General features: G+C 49.4%; 1 long non-coding RNA gene and 4 other non-coding genes across 6 annotated transcripts; 4 read left to right on the top strand and 1 right to left on the bottom strand.

The window, feature by feature from the left end:
- Positions 1–48: 48 nt before the first annotated feature.
- On the bottom strand, positions 49–181 carry LOC113457860. The gene has a single exon (XR_003378348.1). It is a non-coding gene; the product is annotated as a small nucleolar RNA SNORA71 (small nucleolar RNA).
- A 9,988-nt stretch (positions 182–10,169) lies between these two features.
- On the top strand, positions 10,170–17,150 carry LOC106144225. 2 transcript variants are annotated; one of them, XR_001229294.2, is made up of 6 exons: positions 10,170–10,313; positions 10,666–10,794; positions 12,049–12,209; positions 13,509–13,623; positions 15,686–15,762; positions 16,852–17,150. It is a non-coding gene; the product is annotated as an uncharacterized LOC106144225 (long non-coding RNA). The 2 variants fall into 2 exon arrangements; XR_003378319.1 differs by lacking the exon at positions 10,170–10,313 and adding an exon at positions 10,484–10,567.
- Positions 12,901–13,031, top strand: LOC113457856. Its single transcript, XR_003378344.1, has one exon. It is a non-coding gene; the product is annotated as a small nucleolar RNA SNORA71 (small nucleolar RNA).
- On the top strand, positions 14,585–14,715 carry LOC113457858. The gene has a single exon (XR_003378346.1). It is a non-coding gene; the product is annotated as a small nucleolar RNA SNORA71 (small nucleolar RNA).
- LOC113457857 lies at positions 16,311–16,441 on the top strand. The gene has a single exon (XR_003378345.1). It is a non-coding gene; the product is annotated as a small nucleolar RNA SNORA71 (small nucleolar RNA).
- Positions 17,151–17,459: the final 309 nt, after the last annotated feature.

Below are 17,459 nucleotides of genomic sequence, written 5' to 3' on the forward strand. Positions count from 1 at the left end.
GCTCCAATGGCCTAGGGGCCCAAGTGTATGTAGAGTTGAGAAATCACATACAGGAAAGCCCCCAGCACTGAAAGGCATGGTGTGGACCTTCCCAACACAGGACCATTTTTTCCACATTTCCTCTGCCTGCACTACCAATGACCAGGGCATGGGCTCCCCCTGATCACTTACAAACGCAGGAGCAGAGAGGGCAGAGGGCTTGCTGTCAAATGCAGAAGCTGAGATCAGCCAGTTCAGCTGGGTATATGGACTGAGGAGGTACATCTAATCCTATAAAAATTCCTTTCACACGGCCAACAAGTGAAACAGAAGGAAGACACACAGCAAGATTTCTTAGGTTGTGGAACTGGGGGGGGGGGTCTCCTGACACTAAGGAAAACAGCCTAGTTGTTCTGCTTTCTGGAGCACAAGACATTGCCCTGGCTCTAGTTTCATGTCAACTTGACACAAAGTAGAGTTATCTGAAAGGAGAGACCCTCAACTGAGAAAATGCCTCCATAAGATCCAGCTGTAGGCAAGCCTCGAGGGCAGTTTCTTAATTAGCGATTGATTGATGGAGGAGGACCCAAACCATTGTGGGTGGGGTCATCCCTGGGCTGGTGGTCCTGGGTTCTGTAAGAAAGCAAGGGAGCAAGTCAGTAAGTAGCACCACTCCATGGCCTCTGCATCAGCTCCTGCGTCGAGCTTCTGGCCCTGTTTGAGTCCCTGTCCTGGCTTCCTTCGGTGATGTGAAGTATGAGTCAAACACTACCCTTTCCTTCCCAAGCTGCTTTGTTCACGGTGTTTCATCACAGCAGTAAAAACCCTAACTAGGGCTGGAGAGATGGCTCAGAGGTTAAGAGCACTGGCTGCTCTTCCTGAGTTCAATTCGCAGCAACGGCATGGTGACTCATAGTCATCTATGAGACCTGGTGCCCTCTTCTGGTGTGTAGGCAAGATATGGTATACGTGTAAATAAATCTGAAGGAAGGAAGGAAGGAAGGAAGGAAGGAAGGAAGGAAGGAAGGAAGGAAGGAAGGAAGGAAGGAAGGAAACCCTAAGGCCCAGCAGTGGTGGCGCATGCCTTTATTCACAGCAGTCTGGAGGCAGAGGCAGATGGATCTCTGTGAGTTCGAGGCCAGCCTAGTCAACAGAGCAAGTTTCAGGACTGGCACCATAGCTACTATAAAACCCTGACTCAAAAAAACAAAAAACAAAAACAAAAAAAAAAGAAACCCTCACTAAGGCAGACCTGGGTACAGGGGGCTTTGATGCAGCATCCTTCCTGCTTCTGATTCAGACTTGCTGCTGCTAACCCACCAAAACAAGGGGGAATCACTGGAGACTTGGGACTGAAGCAGGCACAACAGGAATCAGATGTCCACCATTGCCCAAAAAGAGTAAAACTGGGGCACTGGATACAGTCACCTTCATCTTCTGTCCATTTACTTCTCAGGCTATTCCATTTCTGGGAACCTGTGAGCATCCCTTGGGGACAGCCATCTTTTTTATTTGTTTGTTTTATTAATTTTTTCATTTATTTTACATACAGACAATAGTTTCCTCTCCCCCCCTTCTCCTGTTGCCTCCCCCTCCTTCCACCCTTCTCCCTCCCCCGCAATCCACCTGCCCACTTCTCCTCCTCTGTTCAGAAAGGGGCAGGCCTCCCACGGGAGTCAACTAAGCTTGTCACATCACCTAGGGGCAGAACCAAGTTCCTCCCCCTGCATCAAGGCTGGGTGAGGCATTCTGTGAGGAATAAGTTCCCAAAAGCCAGTTCAAGCGCCAGGGACAGGTCCTGATGCCACTGCTTGGAGCCCACAGACAGACCAAGCTACACAACTGTGGTGGTGTGGGGGTGTGACACAGTCATCTTAAGTACAGACCTTACCATGGGAGCACTGTGATGCAGCAGCTTCTTGGCAAGGTAGAGATATTCTCTCGTGGCCCCTCTGCACCAAGGTGTCAGTTCTGCGGTAAACAAGAGGCACCTTTAAATAAGCACCTAAATGTCACTGGTTAAATCGGTTCTGGGCAGTACATGAAGAGGTCCCAGTGCAAGAGCCACATAAAACAGATACAGGGAGACTGGATTATTTGTGACGCAACATTTTCTCCTGACGCAGTGACGCAGCATTTTCTGGTGACTCAGCATGGGGGGGGGGGCGTTGGCAGCATCACAGGAACAACAAAATCATCTATGACAGAGCACTTTTCAGATCTTTTGTGCAAGCTCGGGTAAACTGAGGAGGTTCGAGAAGGTTCCTTTATCCTGTCTCCTGTCAACGATCCTCAAATGGAAAAAGGTTGGCCAACTTCAAAGACCTCAGCCCTGTGCAACCATCATTTCAGATAAGATCCTACCTGCCATCCAAAAGGAGACCAATTTAGGGTCAAAATGAGAAATCGGTTTCACTCAACACCACAGATAAGGCAGAGCTGCCATGTAACCAGGCACAAACCTGCCTTTGCAGCTTCCCTACCTGAGAAGGAATGAACTATATTCACGTAGGACCTGGGGTCTTTCTGGCCTGAGTCCAGACTCCCAAGGACCCCACCAGACTTTCCTGCACGGGGTCTTTGATGGGCTGTCATCAGAACCTGCCTGAACTCCACACCACCCCTCTGCTGGTACCCACGGAAAGGCAAGGGAGCACTCTGGCTTCAAGGTGCACCCGCAGCACTTACCGGGACTCCTGCTTCCTGGACAGTGGCGCGCACCAGAGAGTGCGGAGAATAGGGGTAAGGGGCTGCCGCAGACCAGCTTCGTCATCCTTCGTGGTGTCAAGAGGGCCTTGGCTAAGAGAAGGGAAGCAACCACTGGAAATGGGTTTCACCGCAAGACACCACACCGGAGTTCCAGAGCGGCGTCCCAGGATTCTGGGCTCATCAACTTGAAAGGATGCAGATCTGAACGCAGGTCAACAGTCCGAGGACCCTGTGTAGAAAAAGACAGGCGGCTTCATATGCCACATAAATTTGAGGCACCAGGGCTCAGCCCCCAACCCTCCCATCTCTTCCCAGGGGCGCTGACACCGCGTCCCCAAGTTGTCCCCCACGAAGGCTCCCTCCCCAGAGGTTGGGTCATCAGCCCCGGGAAACCGAGATCGCAACCCACCAAAGAACTCTTTCCGAATATCCCGGGAAGTTCACAGTCCGCAAGGGTGGGAGGTTCAAACTCTCACCCTAACCTCTGGGGTCCTGGGTTTCCCGAGTTTAGGAGACTGGAGGTCTTGGAGGCGGCCAAGAGCGCAGACCCGAGGTGACTTCACCTAGCGAGCTGAGACGTGAAATAAAAAGTGCGTGAGTGCCGCAGTGTAGGACTGCGCAGGACACTTCTCAACACCGCGGTGTCTACCCCAGCTGCGGCTGCGCGCGCTGCAGGCTCCAGCTGCACCAGTGCACAGCCAGCCTGTGCGCGTGGCTCTGCAGCGCCCCCTACGGGAGTAGAACTGAAATGCTAACCCTCCCGCAAGGCTCTCTCCTTCCTTAGTCCTAGCTTCCATTCTACCAAACCGTTTATTCATCCATCCATGCATCCATTTTGCCAGTAAGTATGTGTGGAACGTCAGCTTCCTCTCAGTCGTCATCCATCCTGTTGTCCCATCTGTCCTCACATGCATTAAAATATCCACCCACTCACCCATGCATTGTGATTCATTCACCTAAGCATGCGTCTGGTTTTTTTCTTTTTCTTTATTTATTTATTAAAGATTTCTGCCTCCTCCCCGCCACCGCCTCCCATTTCTCTCTCCCTCTCCTATCAAATCCTCCTCCCTTGTCAGCCCAAACCAATCAGGGTTCCCTGCCATGTGGGAAGTCCAAGGATCACCCACCTCCATCCAGGTCTAGTAACGTGAGCATCCAAACTGCCTAGGCTCCCACAAAGCCAGTACGTGCAGTAGGATCAAAACCCATTGCCATTGTTCTTGAGTTCTCAGTAGTCCTCATTGTCCGCTATGTTCAGCGAGTCCGGTTTTATCCCATGATTTTTCAGACCCGGGCCAGCTGCCCTTCGTGGGTTCCCGATAGAACATCCCCATTGTCTCAGTGTGTGGGTGCACCCCTAGCGGTCCTGAGTTCCTTGCTCGTGTTCTCTCCATCTGCTCCTGATTTGGACCTTGAGATTTCAGTCCGGTACTCCAATGTGGGTCTCTGTCTCTGTTAAAGTCATTTTTAGTACTTGTAAATACATGTATGTGTCTATGTGTGAGTGGGTATGTGCACGTGAACCCAGGTCCTCTGGAAGAGCAGTATATGCATTTAACCATTGAGCCATCTTTCTAGCCCCTTGCTTGCTCTTTCTAAGTGATTTCTCAGCTAAAACCAGACTGTGTGAATCAAGGTTATTTGTCCCCAGAATATGGTTTAGCTATATTAATAATAAGGGATGACCGGAGAGCCCAGAGCGTGATCCTGCCTCACTAATCAGGAAAGTTGTAATGAACCAGAGTAGGACTGGGTGTGATGTTGGGCACACATGAGATGCTGGGAATCGTTCAGGACCGAGGGTGATGTCACTCTTTCTGTCTGGTCTCAGTCTCTAAATGTCCTGTTTGCTGCAGTGTGCAGGTCAGGTGGAGAAACCAGCTTCCTCTTGCTCCGTACACACCGGCTCTCCCTTGCTTTTTATTTACTCAACTATTTTCATTTGGCCCTGGTGATCTTTCCCCTGTCGCTTTTCCTTGTCTTCTCAGAGACCTCCTTACCAGTGTGGTACAAATTGTTCTGTTTCACTTTTTACTATTGACTGTCCTCGGTGATCAACCACCTGCGTCCCCTGGTGAGTCGGAGAGAGAGTCCAGGCGATGCCGTGGTGTTTGGAATGGGAGTGGTGCTTTAAGTTCCTGTGAGCTGCGGGGAGTCAACTTGGATCCACTCAAACAGCATTTCGTCAGGTCCAAGCAGCACCTGATGGTTCTACAGAGCCTGGACAGTGAAGTGAAACAGCCAGATAATCCAGGATGTGGCCAGCACCCCAGCTTTCTTAGTCCCCCCAAAGATCGTGAGGCCCCAGGTCAGCATGAAGCAGTCTTCAGAACACAGCGCCCTCATCCCCGCCTCACCTGCTACCCCCTTCTAACTCCTCACGTTTTTCTAATAAACAAAAGGGAGGAATGGTAGTATTCAGGCATCTGCACTGGCCTGCCCTAGGGGTCCTGACAGGATACGTCCTCAGCTGCAGCCAGTGATGCCCACTTCTGTGGGATAAGTGAAGATCTTTTCCCGTTCTGTAGGCTGTCATTTTGTCTTGCTGACCGTGTTCTTTGCTTTACAGAAGCTTCTCAGTTTCAGGAGGTCCCATTTATTAATTGTTTCTCTCAGTGTCTGTGCTGCTGGTGTTATATTTAGGAAGTGGTCTCCTGTCCCAATGCGTTTAAGTGTACCTCTCACTTTCTCTTCTATAAGGTTCAGTGTGGCTGGCTTTATGTTGAGGTCTTTGATCCATTTGGACTTGAGTTTTGTGCATGGTGATAGATATGGGTCTGTTTTCATTTTTCTACATGTTGATATCCAGTTATGCCAGCACCACTTGTTAAATATGCTTTCTTTTTTCCATTTGATATTTTTTGCTTCTTTATCAAATATCAGGTGTTCAAAGATGTGTTGATTGATATCTGGGTCTTCTATTCGGTTCCATTGGTCCTCCTGTCTGTTCTTATGCCAATACCAGGCTGTTTTCAATACTGTAGCTCTGTAGTAGAGTTTGAAGTCAGGGATTGTGATGTTTCCAGAAGTTCTTTTATTGTACAGGATTGTTTTGGCTATCCTGGGTTTTTTGCTTTTCCATATGAAGTTGAGTACCATTCTTTCGAGGTCTTTGAATTTTTTGCTGGAATTTTGCTGGGCATTGCATTGAATCTATCAAATAAACAAATCTTAAAAACAATCGAGAACAGTGTTTGACCTTTGCTTTTCCCCATCAAAGTTAAACCTTTGATAAAACGAACATACACCTTGAAAATATTTAACAAAATCATCTTAATGAAAAAAAGAAAAAATTTGAAAAAAGAACCCTTTAACTTTTTTAAATATTTATTTATTTATTTATTTATTTATTTATTTATTTATTTATTTATTTATTATGCACACAATATTCTGTCTGTATGCCTGCAGGCCAGAAGAGGGCGCCAGACCTCTTTACAGATGGTTGTGGGCCACCATGTGGTTGCTGGGAATTGAACTCAGGACCTTTGGAAGAGCAGGCAATGCTCTTAACCACTGAGCCATCTCTCCAGCCCTCCTTTAACTTTTTAAAACATGGGACCAGTAGTTAACATTTCTTCCAGAAAACATCTCCCAGGGTGCAATGGGGCAGACCTGTGAGCCCAGCACTGTTAAGCCTGAGAATGGAGGATTGAAAGTGTGAGGCCAGCCTGGGCTACAAGGGAGTGGGGATATAGCTAAGTCTAGCCTGCTCAGGACCTTCTGTTCTTCAGCATGTAGCAAAACAAAACCAAAGTCTACTTGACAGTATCTAGAATCACTTAGGGGATAAAAGGGGTTCTAGAGTGGATGAACTAAGTTAGAAAATCTCTTTCAAAATGTAGGTAGCAGCATTCCATAGGTTCGAGGCTCAATTAAGAAGGAAAGAGAGAGAGAGAGAGAGAGAGAGAGAGAGAGAGAGAGAGAGAGAGAAAAGCACCAGCATCATCTTTCTCCACTTCCTGATCTCAGATGCAGAACAACCAGATGCCTCACGTTTTGCCACCACGACGGACTGTAACCTTAAACTGTGAGCCCCAAAAAAGCTTCCCTTCTTTAACAGGCTTGTGCCAGGCATCTTGTTGCAGCAATAAGAGAAGCAACGAATACACTTCAGCTCAGAAGGTAACCAAACATTGAGCTCAGAATCCACCAAGTGAAGGACTGCATTTCTCAGAGAGCTCGCCTACTGCGTGTACGTTCTCCTTCATCTCCAGTAGCCCTGCACAGTCTCACTACCTTGGGCTTAATATTCTTCTGTTTTGCTTTATGAAGCAGGGGTGTGGGGGGGGTCAGCCCCACAAATACACTATTAGGAGCTATTCTTAGGAGTCTTTATTAGAAGGACCTGCTGTTTTAAGCATCAGATGATGTACCATAGGGTCACTCTGCTGCACCAGAGGTGGCTTCCTGGGAAAGTGTGCCCCTCCAGTCATACATTTTTGTGGCATCAGCTCAGCATTTCTAGCACTTGTGCCTCCCAGTCACAGACTCCGATGCCAACAGTGTGCCCTGTGCACAGCCTGCACAACTGTATGTGCCAGCAGTCCCTGGAGCCCCTGGAGCAGTTTAGGGACCGCTGAGTGACCCTGGATGCCAGGCTGGCCAAGGCTCCCACCAGGTTTCAGCCTCCGATTTCAGGAGTCTGGGCTTATTCTTGCAGATAGACGCAGTAACAGATGAGCAGAAAGAAGCAGAGGAGGAGAATGGACAGGTACAGCAAAGCACCCAGCAGGACAGCCATTTGTGCTCGGGGACAGGGCCTGCAGCTCTTCTTGCAGGCTTCAGTGAGCTTGTGGCTGATTTCCTGCCGTGACCCTGGGCATCTGGCAACCTTGACTTCTCCTCTTCTTCCTCCAGGGAGGAGCCCCAGGCCTCAGGAATCCAGCCATTGTGAGGTCACAAACTCTCAGAGGGTAGAATTTTGTTCTCCCAGCTCTAGCCAGACTCTATTAATAAAACCTGTATGTTGAAAGAAAGAATCCTGATATAGAATCATCTTTCTTTCTTTCTTTCTGCTTGGTAAGTGGACTTCCCTTTGCATCTAGAAAGTACTGGGCACGTCCTGTAACTCTTTTGATTCATTCTTGTTTTTGTTTTTGTTTTAGTCATTCTTAAAAAATAAAATTTTTTACAAAAGCTGGGTGTGGCTGGGGGTACCACAACCCACACCTTCAATCCCAGCACTCAACAGATAGGGGCAGGTAGACCTTTGGCGGTTAGCGTGGTGTACATAGTGAGTTCCAGGCTTCCAAACACGCAAGGGCTACATAGTGAGACCTGTCTAAATAAAAATTTTTAAAAGTTGGGTATGGTGGTGATGGTGGTTTGAAAGAAAATAGTGTCCAAAGGGTGTAGTGCTATTAGGTGGTGTTGGAGGAAGTGTGTCACTGTCGGGGTGGGTTGTTAGGTCTCCTATACTCAAGCTACGCACAGTGTGGCACCCAGTCCACTTCCTGTTGTCTTCAGATCAAGATGTAGGACTCTCAGCTCCTTCTCCTGCACCATGTTTTCCAGCATGCCACCCACCACAAAGATAATGGTCTACATCTCTGAACCATAAGCCAGCCCCAGTGAAATACTTTCTATTATAATAGTTGTCTTAGTCGTGGTGTCTCCTCACAGCAATAGAAACCCTAAAATAGAGAACTATAGTCCCTGTATTCTGGATGCTGAGAGTTTGTGTCCAGCTTGTGTAACAGGACAAGACGTTGTCTTGTAAGGCCTGGGGATTTAGCTCAGTGGCAGTAGGCCTTGTCAGTATGCACAAGGCCTTCAACTTGATCTTTACTACAAAATATAGAATAAAATAAACCTTCAATAACTGGGACATCAGAAGCAGAGTTTCTTTTCAGGTACTTTAATGCTTAGCCTAAGCTTGCTTTTTTTCTCCCCTGAGACAGGGTTTCTCTGTGTAGCTTTGGAGCCTGTCCTGGTACTTGCTCTGTAGCCCAGGTTGGTCTTGAACTCCCAGAGATCCGCCTGTCTGTATCTCTCAAGTGATGGTATTAAAGGCACGCACCACCACTTTCCCTTTTTGACCCTTCTGGGGGAGAGCACGGGGTGGGGGGCAGGAGGGCTGCTCTGAGAGGGCACCATGGTGCTGTGGGTGGGGAGAGGAGGAGAGCACGGGGTGGGGGTTACAGTATTGAGTTCATAAGACACATCATGAGAATTCTATTTTTTGTCTTAAAAAAAGATTTTAAGTAATTTTTTGTGTATGAGAGTTTTGCCTGCATGTACCATATGTGTTTCATAGACACACAGTGTTAACAGTGGACAGAAGAGGGTATCAGATTCCCCTGAAACTGGCTTACAGACAGGAGCATTAAGGACCTCAAAGTGAAGACTGAGAATTGAACCGAGGTCCTCTGCAAGCGCTTTTAGCTACTGAGCCACCTCTCTAGCCCTGACTATCTTTTGTCTTTTACAAGTCACTCTTAGGGGTGCTGGAGAGATGGCTCAGTGGTTAAGAGTACTGGCTGTTCTTACCAGCAACCACATGGTCGCTCACAACCATCTCTAAGGAGATCTGGTGCCCTCTTCTGGCCTGCAGGGATATATGCAGGCAGAACACTCTATACATAATAAATAAATAAATCTTTTTCTTTTTTTTTTAAAGTCACTCTTAGAAAACCTAAAATTAGGGCTGGGCATGGTGGCTCATTTCTTGGGGGAGGGGCAGCATATCCCAGCAACCACATCCCACAGTTCCCTCTCATCACAGAGACCCACAATATCCAATCCCAGAACCCTGTGAGCATCTCCCAAGTGTGGAATATGGCATCCACTCACCTCTTAGGACTCCTGTTCCCTCAAGGTTGCACGGCAGAAGTTTGAATTTTCCCTTTCTTCTGACCTAGAGAGTCTCTGGAATCTTCCAGTGGAGTTCCTCTTCAGACCCAAGGGCAGTGCTATCGTAAGGCCAAGAGCCACATTTGACCTAGGATTCAGGCCAAATTTGAAAGTGTGTGGGCGGGGAGGGGGGACTTAGAGGTGTGAGCCCCTTCCTAGACGTCAGTCCGTCATCTCTGCCGCTTGGTCGGGTCTCTTCTGGCTAAGGGAATCGCTCCATCTGCCTTTCTCTTGAGACTTTTAGGAAGACGTTTAGTAAAGCATTCATTCTTTGTCCACTTCTCTGGGCTAATCTTCTCACCTCACTTTCCAGTCTCAAACCCTTACTGGCATCTCCCTGTGGTGGTTTTTGAAGAAACAAGACTGTAACTCATCATTTGTTCCTTTGTGACACCACTGATCCAGATGTTATGGAATCAGTAGCGAATAAAATGAATCGGCTTCAGAACAAACAAAAAAAAAAAGAAAAAAAAAACGAAATGAAGGAAGGTTTCTTTGTAAACTCCGCCACTATCAAAAATCAGCAACACGTCCAAGCTGTTGTTGTTGGCCTTCTCTGATCCAGGGGGCGCTGGAGTTCCCGCCGGTCGGAATTGCCGCTCTAGGCTGCAGCGCGCTTTCATATCTGTACTTCCGCCGGCGCTCAGCGTGAAGAGGGAAGCTTCCTGTCGCGTGGATGTGAACCCTGTGTGGTCAGTGCCATCCACCGAAATCTACAGACATCTTGCGTACTCCCTGGCTCTCTGCACCTCTGCCCAATGCAGGGTTCCAAGGTGAGTGCATCGGGGCGCGTGGGCAGCGCCGTTCCCTCCATCAGGGAAACTGAGGCCCGTGGGCCGATAGTGGACGGCGGCTCTGGGTCTGGAGGAGGGTGCCCAGCCCTGTGCTTTTCATGTCCCAGCCATCCGCCGTGGAGTTGTGGTGTCTGAAGCACCGAAGTCATGTCTGTCGCCTCCGAAAATTGATCGTTGCTTACGACCTGTGGCCCTGTTTTTAGAATCCTTCCAAGGCGAACTCGTGGACCAAGGTTTAAATTGAGAACGCTCCCAGGATCCCTGGCGCGGCGTCCGGATCCCCGTGCCCTGTCTTCCTCTACAGCTCCTTCTCTTATGCTTTTCCTGCCAGGCCCATAGGCTGTGCAGCCCTCCTGGAGACCAATGGAAGCTCCCTGGGTCGACAGATTACACTTCCTGGGGTCCCCTACTCTCTTCAACTCCCTGATGGGTGCCCGTTGTCCCTGGAGAGGATGCTTGGGTAAGTGGTGATATTCCTGAGCAATGTGAAGCCTCCGCATGGTCTTCCGGTGGGCACCAGCAACGGGATGGTGTGTGTGGAGTTCAGACGGCTTTTGAGAAAGGCCTGGCAAAGCCACTGTGCAGAGAGAAGCTTGGTATGGGGGCCAGAAAGACCAAAAGCAGCATGGTTGATTTTTATTTCGAGACAGGGTTTCTCTGTAGCTTTGGAGTCTGTCCTGGAACTAGCTCTTGTAAACCAGGCTGGCTTCGAATTCGCAGAGATCCACCTGCCCTTGCCTCCCCAGTGCTGGGATTAAAGGCGTGAGCCACCACCACGCAGACAGGACAAACAGATGAGGTTCCCCTTTAATATATCAAAGGAAACCTGTCCTCCATGTTTCTCCCAGCTTCCCTCAGACCCTGCCTGTTACACAGGGTGTGGCTGGCAAACGCCACCCCCATCCTGAGCTCTCTGGTGCAGGGACTGGGCCGTCTCCCCCCCCCCCCCAAGGCATTTCCCTATATAATCCAGATATTGGTTACCTGCCCTTTTTGAACCTTTGCCCTCCTGGCTGCTTACCTGGTTCCCCTTCTCCCTCCCACGTGGCCCAGCTTAGTCTGGTCATGTCCACTCAGGACATATCCCTGACTCTTAACTATGTTCTCCCGTACATCTATAATAAACTTTCTCCTCTTTCACCATATATAGGAACAGCTTGTCTTTTATTTTGCTTTCCCCCCTCATTTAATTATTGAGCCACAGGCAGACAACAGAATGGTGACCCTCTGGGGCCAGTTCAGGTCCATGTTGCATAGTGGGGGTTCCTTATAGATTTCAAAGGAAATGGAGAGTGGTGTGGGAGGTCCTTCTATGTGTTGATTTTATTGGTTAATGAATAAAGAACGAGGCGGGAAAAGCTAGACTGTGTGCTGGGAGAAAGAAGGGTGGAGTCAGACGCCATGGAGCTGCCGGTAAGCCACTGCCACGTGGTGATGCACAGATTAATAGAAATGGGTTACATTGATATGTAAGAGTTAGCCAATAAAAAGCTAGAGCTAGTGGGCCAAGCAGTGATTTAAATAATACCGTATCTGTGTTTTTATTTTGGGTCTAAGCTAGCCGGGTGGCTGGAAACCAATGAGCAGCCTCTTCCTACAGGGAGAGGTCGTGCTGTATGGTTTGCTGACTAGCAGCTTCTGTGTCCGGTGTTCTCTGTGCTTTGCAGGTAACTGGGTAATGTTCAGGTTGCTCACCTGGGCTTCTTGTTTGCAGAAATAACAGCTTGGGCACACAGCAACCATAAGAGGTGTCTCCATCCTGCCAGACTGATGGACCATGTTGTTCCTTAGTGAGGATTGTCCCCGGGCATCTGGAGCTCGGTATCCCGCAAGAATATGTGCAGTTTCCCGGATTGCCTTTGGGAGTGTGTGAAGGTGAGGGAGGCTGAGTTCCTCAGATCCACATTTCCCCTCCTTGGGGGCTTTGAAGTTTGCCTTCTTCTGACTGAACCCACCCTGTCCTTGGTTCCCCTGTCCCCACTTTACTTGGTGGGTGTCAGCAGGAAGGATCTGGTGGGTCATCTGCCCATATCTCAGTCACTGCTCTCTGCTAGCTTCTGGACCTTCTCTGGTCCTTGGTTTCCTCATCTGAAAATTGGGGCCACTGGACAGGAGAGTTCTGTGACCTTCAGCTCTCCTGGCTGAGCAGGTTACATAAGATACCCAGCTAGCCGGGCGGTGGTGGCGCACGCCTTTAATCCCAGCACTCGGGAGGCAGAGGCAGGTGGATCTCTGTGAGTTCGAGGCCAGCCTGGTCTACAAGAGCTAGTTCCAGGACAGGAACCAAAAGCTACGGAGAAACCCTGTCTCGAAAAACCAAAAAAAAAAAGATACCCAGCTAGGACATGCTGGATCCACTGCAGTAGATAGAGAGCGCCAGTTAGACCCAGCCCAGGCTGCAGGTCTCAGCCAATCACCTCAGTCAGCTCTCCTTAAGGACCCACAAGTGATCACTCTTTCCTCTCTATTGCAAATCTGGCTGTTGCTTGTCTGTCCATGTGTTTCCAGTTTAACCGTTTTCCAGCTTGGCCAGAGCCTTTCCTCAACTTTGCCACTGTTCTTTATGCCCTGTATTCGAAAGTGATCGTGGGCTGCCTGTGCCCTGGTCATTGATACTGCAGGGAGAGGATGCGGAAAGCCTTTCCCCGTGTTTGGAGGATCCACATTGTCCTTGCCGAACCCTGGTGCTTTCCCACACCACTTCCTGCCTGTCACCCTGGCACTTTGGTAGGCAGCCATATGATCGACCTGGGGCTGGCCTCCAGGAGTGCATGGGCGGGCAGGGCATGGAGCTTAGGTGCTGCTCTCTTAATTCAGAAGCCTCCACACCCATTGTCTCCTCCTAGGACACTTGAGACCTTGTAGAACTTGTTTCCTTGCTTGCTGTGTTGTCAGTCAAGAGTCAGGGTTCTGACTGGAACAAATGAAAGACAAAGAACAATCCCTCCTTGTAAGGCATTGTCGCCTGTAAACCGAGTAAGCAGCCTGCACGTGGAGTTCCCAGGGGAGGCAGATTGCTGTTCTCTTCTCCCACCCCCACGCCTTGTGGCCTACTTTAGACCACTGCCTTGGGTAGCGACTTGGAAAGGGTTTTTCTTTGTACCCCCGTGGGAACAGGCAAGAAGGAGCGCTGGACAACACAGAATAACTGATGTGTCTGTGCTGCCCTTACAGCCAGGTCCGTGCCCTGTGCCACCAGAGGACAGCACCTGCCAGCGAACCATGGCCCTGATGCGCCTTTCAGCAGCCTGCACAGCAGAGCATCGGGCTTGTCTCCAGAGCGCTCCAGGTAAGATGTGAGACCCTTGTTGCTGCTCAAGTGATTGTAGCAGGATTCAGAGACTCAGCACTGTGTTCAGAGAGGCCTGCTCGGGAGTTCAGTGCTTGAATCTAAAGCTGGCTCTGTCCAGCCTGGAGCTTCAGCCTTTGAGCCCTGGAGTTTGTAGTTTTCCCTGTTGCTTTAGTGGCTGCCTAGGGGAGGTGAGGATTAGAAGGGGGTTATGTGGATCCTCTCAAAACTTGGATTATACCTGTTACCCCAGAGCCCTGCTAGGAGAGAGCTTAGGGCTTTTCCAGGGTTAGTCTGTTGTAAGGGGAAGGAAGAAGAACACTGAAGACACCTGTATATGCCATCATTCCACTCTTACCTTTCGCTTTGTCATTACAAGAGCAGTGATTGGTCAGTGGTGCAGTAAGAAGCTGACGTAAGGGGAAAGGAAGGGCTGAGGGTGGTGTGGAGCCTCTGCACTGGCTTCCCTAGGCACCCTCCCTCAGCATTGGAGCAGAAGCCACCTCTCCCCCAGTGACGGAAGTGCCCCCATCTGCTTGCACCCCCAAAGCTGTATCTCGGTGTCTGTGATTTTTCTGGTTCTGGTCACCTAAACATTGACTGCTCGGTGTGACTAGAAATCGAAGCTAACTGTGGAAAACGGGCTCAGCCTAGACATACTGTCTGCCTTGACCCCAACCTGTGACATAGATACCTAGCTAGTCCCCAGACCCCACCAAGAGGCAATCTCCACTTGTTGGCTTGGAAACCCAAAGTTTTTATGGACATGAGTTCACAGGACTGACTTCCAGCCCCAACAGGTTCTGGTAGTTTTGCCAGTTGAGTAGCCCTTGTTCTCCTTGGCACGTTGATGCGGTTCCATGTGATTGACTTTAGCACGGCATCTGTGTGTTCACTGTGGCTTGAGTGTGGCCCTGGCATCAGTCTCTTGTCTTTCCTAGGTCTCCTTATGTCCTTCTGCCCCTGCATCCGAAAGTGATCTTGGCTGCCCATGCCATGGTCATTGGTAGTGCAGGGAGAGGATGCTGAAAGACATGTTCCTGGGTTTGGGGCGCCCATCCTGCCCCCTCAAAAGCCTGGAGCTTTCCTACACTCTGCAGCCTTATAGCAGTGTGTCCCTTTCTGGAAGCTGCACAAGTCAGTGCTGGGTCTTTGCAGCTTGATGTCCTGTTTCTAGAAACCTGTGAGGTGATGGGCCAGCACACATTTCCAGAGAACCGCATCTGAGGGCCTTGTGCCTCAAATAGGGGTCCTTGAGTGTGTGTTGAGAGGGGAGCTTCCTGGTACAGAGTGTGTGGGTCACTTCCTCGCATTCGTGTGCCTTGAACTATGTATTGGCATCGCTTGTGAGCCACAGTTCTTAGCCAGTTTTCTTCTGCCGGTTGTGTAACCCTTTGGAACTTTCTTTAAAATGTATGGTTTGCAGACCAAAATACAACTTGCATTCTTTTTATGTGTATGTGTGAATGCACATATATTTATGCCACATGTGTGCCTGTGAAAAGGTTATTGGGGAATTGGAGTCTAAGGGTGAGTCCATGGCCATGCTGGAGCAGGAGCTGAGAACTGCTTGACACATCTCACAGCACAACTACCAGGCAGAGAACTGAATGCCATGGGCTCAGAGCCTCCCTTGCCATGACACACCTCCTAATCCTTCCCAAACGGTTTTAACACTGGGACTGAATATTCAAATATATGAACTTATGGGGTCATTCTTATTCAAACCTGCACACACATCCAAACTGCTTCTTACCAAACTAAAAGCAGTTAAACCAATTTCTTTATCAGAAGTTAATGTATTCTATATAGAGGAAGAAATAACTCAGAGAAATAAACTCAGAGCCTTTACCTGTGCAGGATTGGTACAGTCAGCAGGTGAAGTACAGAAATAAGGAGCTGGGATGTGTCTCAGTGGCAAAGCTCTGGTGCAATGTGTTGTGAATTGAGTTCCCAGCATGGAGAAGAAAGGCTCTGGGAAGATGCGGTTGCAGCCCGCCCACCTCCAACCACTAGTTGTGTCTTGGTTGACTGATGTATTGATTGTGGCTTGTCTCTGTAGGATTGTCAGCTGATTTTTGCTGTCTATGTCAGCACTCCTCATGTTGCAAGAAGTGACTGGAACAGGGGCCTTGCCAGGTATGAATCTGAGATTCTTCAGGGGAGCAGCAGTGGTCCAGGAAATGCCTCAATCATGAGGAAAAGCAGAGGCTGCTCCCTATTGCTGCTTCCCAGGCCAGCGGGGATATGCCTCCCCCCTGCCACCTCACTTCTGTACATCTTCATGGTGTGAAATGGGAACATAGGGAGCCACTCTGCTGTCACAGTTCATTCAGGGGGTGCAGGCAACTTTCTGTAAACTTGGGTGGGAAACTTGTTAGGAAGCAGTCCCATCCCAGACTTCCTGACCTAGTGAGTTCTCAGAAGTACCCCCATGTGTGTCCATTGCTTCATTCTCTTTAGTAGGAGACCATTGAAGTAATGGTTCTCAGGTTGGTTCCTGAAGCAAGCACTGTCGCCATCACCTTGGAGCACGTTAAGAGATCATATCTGGAGGCAGCATTTAGCAGGCTCTCCAGGGGATTCCTGCAGAGCTTGGGGAATTAGGAAGCTACTTCAGTCAGGGGCTGTTACTATGGTCACTGTGTCCTGGCTAGGTATCCTGACTTGGCCCTTTCCTAAGCTGCCCCTGTATTCGAAAGTGATCGTGGGCTGCCTGTGCCCTGGTCATTGATACTGCAGGGAGAAGATGCGGAAAGCCTTTCCCCGTGTTTGGAGGATCCACACTGTCCTTGCCGAACCCTGGTGCTTTTGAACAAATCTTCCTTCTCCCAGCCTTTTGTTTTCCTGGCTGTTGACTCCAGGCTTGCTGAGTGCCTTTTGCCAGTGCTGGGCAGTGTCTACAAAGGCTTATGGAAGGGAGTTAGAAGTGGGGCTCTACCTTGAGGGTTTTTATTCTGGCCCAGTTTTGTGAGTATCCTGTGAGCCCTGGCCACATCCTCTTCCATGGCTGCAGAAGAGAGCCCTCCATGAGCCTGTGTGATGGAAGGCTGGCGTGCCCACACTGCTGTGTTGAGAGATGGGTAAACACGGGCAGCGGGGCTCTGGCCCCTCTGAGCCTGTCTAGCCCTGACCTGCTTTCAGCCTCCAATTGGCTAACAGTGAGAGACTGTGGTTATGTAGGTGGAGATCCAAAGCATTGTTCTCTTTTTTCTTTTAATTCTTTAGGTGTTTGTGGACCCCAGAGGACCAGGGAGTGGACAGGAGAACCACCACGGAGTGGAACTGGGAACTGCCTACTCAAAGCATCCTGAAACAGCCTTTTTTTATTATGTTTTACAATCGACTCAGGCATGGGAGACTCCAACATACACCTCAGAGGGCTATGTCCTGTCCCTGTGTCCATCTGCAGTGCCTGAATGACAAGAACTTTTCTGTTGAACTTGTTGCTTAACTTTCCTGTTACTCTTCCCCCCCGCCCTCACCACACATACATTGTACATTGTTCAATAAACCTTACAGATTGACTCAGCCTGCCTTTTAAATCCTTGTCACCCCATGAGCTCACAGGGCTGGGTGTGGAAAAGGAGGGCTATAGGACAGCTTCTGTCTCTTGATGTGCCTTTCCTGTTCTTAATGCACTCTTGAGGCTTGGCTTCAGGGTGTTGGAAGTGGACAGAAAGGACTAGTAAGTTGCCTTTGAGAGAGTTGAGGGGTTACTGAACAGTCAAGGTCAGGATTCTGGGAAGGTGCCTATGTCAGGGTGCTTTATGGCGTGTCAGGAAGGAAGGCTAGGGTATCTCAGAGTTCTAGGAGCAGTTGAGGAGCTTCCTAGG

Source organism: Microtus ochrogaster, linkage group LG8 (assembly GCF_000317375.1).
Source record: "Microtus ochrogaster isolate Prairie Vole_2 linkage group LG8, MicOch1.0, whole genome shotgun sequence".
Taxonomy (NCBI): Eukaryota; Metazoa; Chordata; class Mammalia; order Rodentia; family Cricetidae; genus Microtus; species Microtus ochrogaster.